The sequence below is a fragment of the Solea solea genome, chromosome 10, assembly GCF_958295425.1.
Source record: "Solea solea chromosome 10, fSolSol10.1, whole genome shotgun sequence".
Classification (NCBI taxonomy): Eukaryota; Metazoa; Chordata; class Actinopteri; order Pleuronectiformes; family Soleidae; genus Solea; species Solea solea.
The window spans coordinates 16,024,191-16,031,321 of NC_081143.1; the positions used below are offsets into that span (position 1 = coordinate 16,024,191).

A 7,131-nucleotide genomic window follows, 5' to 3' on the forward strand; every position below is an offset into this window, starting at 1 on the left:
TCGAGTCCTTCATCAGCCTTCATCAGCTGCATGAACAACAACTCCTGCCGTTCCAAATCAAACTCAACTAAAATACCACTATTCCACTGTGGGGCCACATGGTTGATGTAGTGGTCTTGCCTTTTCTCTGGGTTTTTCCAGTTTCCTCCCACAGTGCAAAAACATGCAGATTTGGGCATTAGGTAAATTGGACACTCTAAATTGACCATAGGTGTGAGTGTGAGAGTGAATGGTTGTTTGTCTCTCTATGTGTCCCTGTGATGGACTGGTGGCCTGTCCAGGGTGTACCCCACCTTTCACCCTATGTCAGCTGAGAAAGTAACTAAAGAAAGTTAATGAATGGCTATTAATCAAAAATCTAACTGTAGTACAGCTGTAGTGTGGTATGACCAAAGAGTTATTTCACGCTGTTTTTCATAATTTCTATGGTTTCACTGTTTTTTTTATGCAGGAGCATGAGTGAGTGGTCGACACAATGTCCTCAGCTCACCCTAGCTTAACTGGTTGCCGGGTATAACTTATCCTGATAATGTGCACATTCACTGTATTCTGAATTAGACCTGTAAGGTGGAGCACAGATTTACTGATGCTGAAGTGGACTGGTGGTTAAGTTAAGTGGACTTAAATGTATCTCCAGCTGAACAGCGCTTGCTAACGGGAGTTTTGAAGATGTGCAGCATATTTTAATGTCGTGTGAAAGTCATGTTGTATTTCACAGTATTTTAACTGTAAGGAAGACTAAAGACCTAATTAATATATATTTATATTTAGACGACAACTGTTCTGTCATTAATGAAATTGAAATCAAGAATAAAAGTGCTGACACTGGTTGGTTATACTATTTTTATTATTGATAAACAATAAGGAAACTTTCACAAAGAAGTGATCCATGGTCTCAATGGGAATACAGAAGATTCAGCCTTAACAAGTAACATGAAATGTAATGGGTTATACACACAGAGCAATAGAGAATTGGTTCTTAGATAAAAGTAAGCTATGCGGGTGAATGCCAGGGTGCAGTTATAGTTTTTGGAATATATTTTTTATTGTAGATCATCCTTGACAGAAAAGTTTTAGAAACTCAGACCTACAGTCTGCTGTACGCTGTACGAGTCCATGATTATGAGATCTATGCGGTTGTTACATGAGATAAAATAACCTTTTTAATATTTAAAAATGTAAAGTAGACCAAACAATTATGTCCATTTAGCCTCCTATATTAGAAACAATGTGTCAAACAAGAGGCTGATGCCTGTGAGACAACACCCAGGGAGAAGTGTTGGTTGTATGGTTGTAGCTACTGCACCCTGAGAGCAGTCTGCACTGTGAAGTAGTTTTGTTTGAATTGTTGATGTATTTATTGAAGAAATGTGAGCAAGAGAAACTGTGCATATATATATATACTGTATATATGTATGTATGTATATATGTATATGTGTATGTATATATATATATATATATATGTATGTGTATGTGTATCAATTATTAATTGTGTGCTAGAGAACCAGTGATATATCATAAATAAGGTACAAGGTGTATCCATTTTTTCTCAGTTATGTACCAGGCTATCATTATCAAAGTGGTTGCTCCATTTATGTGTAACTTGCATACATAGCGTTGTCACAGCAGCTGTTACCATAGTAGACACGTGTGGACACATGCACACTTTTTCTTCTTACTTTGAGATCAGTGCAATGTTCTCATAGCGACTCAAAACACCACCTGTAAGTCCCTGCAGTGACTTACAGTCTTTATTGAGTTTAGACACTTGTGGCGCTTTTTCACTACCCAGTTCCTGCATGGCTCGACTGGCATGGATTTTTTTGCTTTTTCAATAGCGATCATACCTGGTACTTTTTTTAGTACCTGCTCTGGCGAGGTTCCAAGCGAGCTGAGCCGATTCTAAAATGTGATGTTGATCGACTGATGGAGTGTTGACACTGGAAGAGTCGTGAGCGTGACGTCCGACACAAGAATCAAACCGAACAATGCCGAACTGTAGATCAGTTTAAAAGACTGAAAACGGGTGTTAATCTTTAGCAAGGACATTTCTAAAATCTCAACATTTAACAGAGGAGTCTGGTGCATTTAGCGACAGCACTGCCAGGATCACAACCCCTTCCGCTGTATACCAGTTCAGTGACTGTCGAGTGTGTTCTGGATGATTCTAATGATTCAGTACACCAAAAATCAACTGCTAAATCAAGTCATTAGTTTGTGTGTGGCACATAAAGTCAGGGCAGTTTCATGCAGCCATGCTATGATGACTCCGCCCACGTTGAGGAGGTACTATAGTCATGGAAAACCATGCCAAATTGTGTAGAGTCGAACCGCGCTAGAACCAAATAGTGGAAAAGCGCAATTATTGACACAAAATATTCCCCATAACCCTAACTATCATGCCTAAATGCCTCACCCTAACATAATCCTAATCCTAATATGTCCTCACAGCCTACGACAAACACGCACACACATACATCAGCCTTTCTCTTGTGTGAAAATGAGTGACTGCAGATTGTAACAAACGAAGTCTTCCTCCTTTCACCTTTCCCAAGCACGTCTGGGAACTACGGTGGCCTTTGCGTACCAAAACACACACACATTACACACACTTAGTTGTGTTTGTGCATTCAGGCTGCTGTAGAAACATGGCGGAGCCAGATTTCAGCCTCCACAAAACAACACCCTTACCTAAGTACAAATATTCTGAAGCTACAAAAACCAAACAAGTTTTAATTAGAAAGCACATATAACCCTAATACAGCGTTCTTATGACTAGACCTTTAAGTTGTCATCAATAACTGACTCTGTGAGAGGCTTTTCCCTCCACATTTTCTAATAATAATTATTATTATTTCAAGAAGAGATAAAAGCAATATCATGAATATATAATACACTGTATAACTAATTATAAGACATCTGGATTTACAAAGAAAGTCTGATTTCTTTATGTCCTAATATTAGTCACAGCTCTTTATTTGAAGGTGAGCTGTTAAACTGCTCTGCTTCTCACAAATCCACTGCAGAGTGGAGCAAAAAAAAAAAAGAAATGGTAACATTAAAGAGTGTGGCAACTTTTTTTCGTTATGTAGGTCATCATCTCCGGGCTTATGTCTTGGAAAAAGACAAAGAAAAAAAAACCAACAACTTATGGGAGTGACACTACAGAGCGCTGCAGCTGCCATCAGTCAGCAGATATGAGAGGAGCTTCTCATAAAAATGGCCCCCTCTCTCTCTCGATGCCACATAAACTGTGATGGCCTCGGTGTTAAATGAAGTGGAATTGATTTTACACAGCAGGCAGCAAAGCAGCGAGCTTCCAGCGACATCTAAAGGGGTTTGTTCTCCCTTCTCCCTTTTTCAACCCACTCCCCCCAGCTCCCCCCCCCCACCCCAAAAAATGATGATAGTTATATAAGTTTTCCCTCCCACTCCCTCCATCCTCTCAGCCGTGAGCAGGGGTGTTGTCATGGCAACCCTCACCCCTCCTTTTGAACGTCAGAGGCAGGAGCTGGAGGATGAAGCCGCATGCAGCTTGTGTCTCCTGTGCGTCTCAGAGAACACCTGTGATTCCTGCCGTCGCACATGCAACAGTGGGAGCTGCAGCCCTGGAAACAATCTGGCCGTTTGGACTCAGCGCTGACGTCCATCACATTCCATCAAACACACCGAGACTTCACTGAATCAGCAGCGGCCACAGGTAAACACAATACCTTTATTTACTATCTTGCACTGCATTTCTTTTCTCTCTTTTTTTGTTTTTAGAATGCAAAAATCTGTGATAATGTGCAATTAACGTCCCAGGTTTGAAGTCACATGAAAGTGCTGATGTGACATGATGACATAGTGTTAGTGTCATGTCTTCAGTCCTGTCCTTTGTCCTGTATTTGTGAGGGTAAAGCCAGAGCAGGAAGGGTTTCTGGAGCATGACTGGATATAACGGGACACTGAGTTGATGCAGTTTGTCATGCACGATACTCACAGCAGAGAGGGGGGTGTTTGCAGGATTCACTTTTAAATAAATAAATACAACTCTGTTGATCAGAAATCTCTCCCCTTACCTTCTTTCCTTCCCTTCTCTCCTTCTTGTCTCCTCACCCATCCATTTCTTTGTGTGTTCTTCCTTCCTCCACCCTTCCCATTGCTCTCTTTGCTCTGACAGCAGTTATGTCTTGGCTGTTCTTGGACTGGTTTGTCCCGCTCTACCTGCTCGTGTCCGTTTTGGTGCTGGCAGGCTTTGGAGCATGCCTGTACTTCCTCGAGCCTGGGCTGCAGGATGCTCACAAGTGGAGCAGCAAAACAGTCCGGCATCACCCGCTGGTGGCCAGTGTGAACTGCAGGGATGATGATAGCAATGCCCTGATATAATCAAGAGGGCGAGGCGAGGCGGCACCCGAGCCATCTGGACAGGAGTGCTGCCGGGGGACACTGGAGGGACGGAGGCCAACACCTTAAAGATGGAGACAACAGGGGAAAACAAACAAACAAACAAACAAACGAAAAGATGCAGGAAAGATGATCTGATAATACAAGTCCTGTCCTATCATTCCAACTTCTCTCTGATCTCTGTAGATGTTTGCTGTAGACATCAGATGAAAGTAAAGCAGCGAAGTATTTGCAGAGTGAGTCCAAATGCACAAAGAGAAGGAGACTTCATGCAGGAGGAGAGTGTGAGAAGACGGGAGGACACGATGCCCTTTAGAAATCTGTTTGTAAATTCCATGCCATCTTATACTTGTGCCAACTTTTACATATGTTTTGTAATTTGACAATCACTTTGCATATATATATATATATATATATGTATTGGAGTGTACTTACAGTATATTGTGCATTTAATTTGTAAAGTCAATGACATAAGTGCAATGACGGAGAGGGTTTTTGCAGAGTTCTCTCTGTGGTGATGTCTGCATGGCAGCTGCCGGGAAGCATGTGGATTGTTAGTGCCTCTGTGCCAAAAGGGTGTAGTAGTAGTGACTTTATTAAAACTGATATGTACTGAATAAATGCAACTGATTTACTGAAGGTGCCAAGAATATCCTGCAATGGACCAAGATTCTAGAAAACTTGTATGACAGTAAGTGTATATTTTTCTGTTTTCATTGTTTTTACTCGACAGCGTGGTGACGAGAGTGTGCGCGTGTAACGACGCTCTTTTGATGATCATATGATTCTTTTGTTCATACAAAATTAAACAGTTTAATCTTCAATTCCTTGGATTTACTTTCTGTTATTATGACGTTTATACACTTTGAAGCTCAGGTGACAATTACGTGTCTTATCCAAGTGCTTTTACTTCAGGGAAACGCTCAGATTGCAAGACTTTCACTTGTAATTGAGCGTTTCTCTTTTCGACAAGTAAATGATCTAAATACACTCTCTGATCTCCACCGATATCAGACGGAATGTATAAAGATGTCCCAGACGGTGTCCGATGAACCAAACGAAGTGAAGGAGCAGAGTGGGAGTTGAACAGTGAAGCCTCAGTGTCAAGGAATGGAGAGAATGGCACTTCTGTGCCCGCTACTTCCTACTGCTGTGCTCCTCGTCTCACACTCTTTGACTTATTCACTCACTCACTGTCAACAGTCGGGACAGATCCACTGGCAGCAGGTTTGTGTCTCCTTGTAACTTTAAAAAAAAAAGAAACTAATTTTTCTCTGTTGATGTTTTATTTGTTTGGTGGAATCAATCAGCCTTATTGTTACAGACCAATTTGAAGCACTTGTGTTTCACATACATTTTATGCCCCTTTATACAATGACTCCACTGCAGAGATTAACTTTTTATATCGGAAAAATCATGTGAGCTTTTTTGATGTGATGCACTTTTACGACTAACTCAAAATGGTAAAAATGCTAAAACTTAACCACGGAACTGTGATGATATATCACAGTATTTATGTGTTTTATTGTAGGTTTAATTTAGGCTTTTACAGGGAACTCCTCCCCAGTGATTATCTGAAGTGTGATTCATCCAGTGATTCATAATATAGTACTATATTACAGTATACTCACAGTGATGTATTCTACTCTAGTTCTTGTAGAGAACTGTGACGTTTCAAGCAAATATGCTATTTATACAGTAAAGTAACACTAAGTCAAACTGATATAAGGCATCCTTATTAAATTAGAGTGAAAAACTGCAATTTTTTGTAAATGTATTTGGTAAAAATATCTATGACAGTAATTTACTGTAAATGCACACACAGTCATTTGCTGTCAAAGTAATACAACTTAGTATATTAGTTAATATTTTACAGTGTATATAATAAATTAAGTCCATTGCAACCAGCTGTGATGATAAAGTGCTATTTATTCATTATCAGTATTAACGGTCAAACAGCCAAGTGACTTTGTTCTACATGTAACTGAACACATTTGGTACATGATACTTATGTACAGTATGTTTTCTAAAGAGAGATTTCACTATTTTATTCAGAATATATTTTATTCTATATTCTAAAACTGTGACTCTCTAAGTTTGGTGTCTGACAACGTGCTTTCCTTTTGTATTCCCCTTGCATTAGTTGAGTTCATCTCTTGACAGGATGAGTGTCTTTGACCGTCTGATGCCTCAAGCATCTGCGTCCTCCAGACAAACAGGGGAACCTCCATCAGTCTCTCTGTCACCGCCTCTCTCGCTCTCCTCCCCTGTTATTAAGAAGAAAGCCATTCAAATCCCATCGTTTGATGAGAAGGGACTCATTCATGAGAAATACGACACATTACAGGAAACCACTAGCAGGTAAAGTGAGTTGTAGCTCATATATTTTAATTCAATGTGCTGCGTAATATTGTAAATGTAAATGTACTAAATCTGTTTTGCAGTTCATTAATTTTCGTCCCTCATTTTTCTCCAGATCATTTGTTCCAATTTGCTCCTCTAAGATGTCCAGTCAGGCCTCTTTGAGTTTGAAATCATGTCAGCTGTCACAGAAAATCCACGCAGAAAGAGCTTCAACCCTGCCAAGAACCAAACCCAGAACCTACAGCTCTCTCACTTTCTCTGAAAAGCCGAGCATCGCCATCCTTCCTGCTTCAAAGCCAAATTCCTCTCCCACTCTTCCCACTCTGAAACCAAAGCCAAGTGCTTCTCATCATCTCCCCACCTCACAGCTGAGTGATCTTT

The 7,131-nt window shown here is 40.4% G+C and overlaps 1 long non-coding RNA gene across 1 annotated transcript; it reads left to right on the top strand.

The window, feature by feature from the left end:
- The first annotated feature begins 5,549 nt into the window (after positions 1–5,549).
- On the top strand, positions 5,550–6,994 carry LOC131467383 (uncharacterized). Its single transcript, XR_009241493.1, has 3 exons — positions 5,550–5,613; positions 6,530–6,747; positions 6,863–6,994. It is a non-coding gene; the product is annotated as an uncharacterized LOC131467383 (long non-coding RNA).
- The last annotated feature ends 137 nt before the right edge of the window (positions 6,995–7,131 follow it).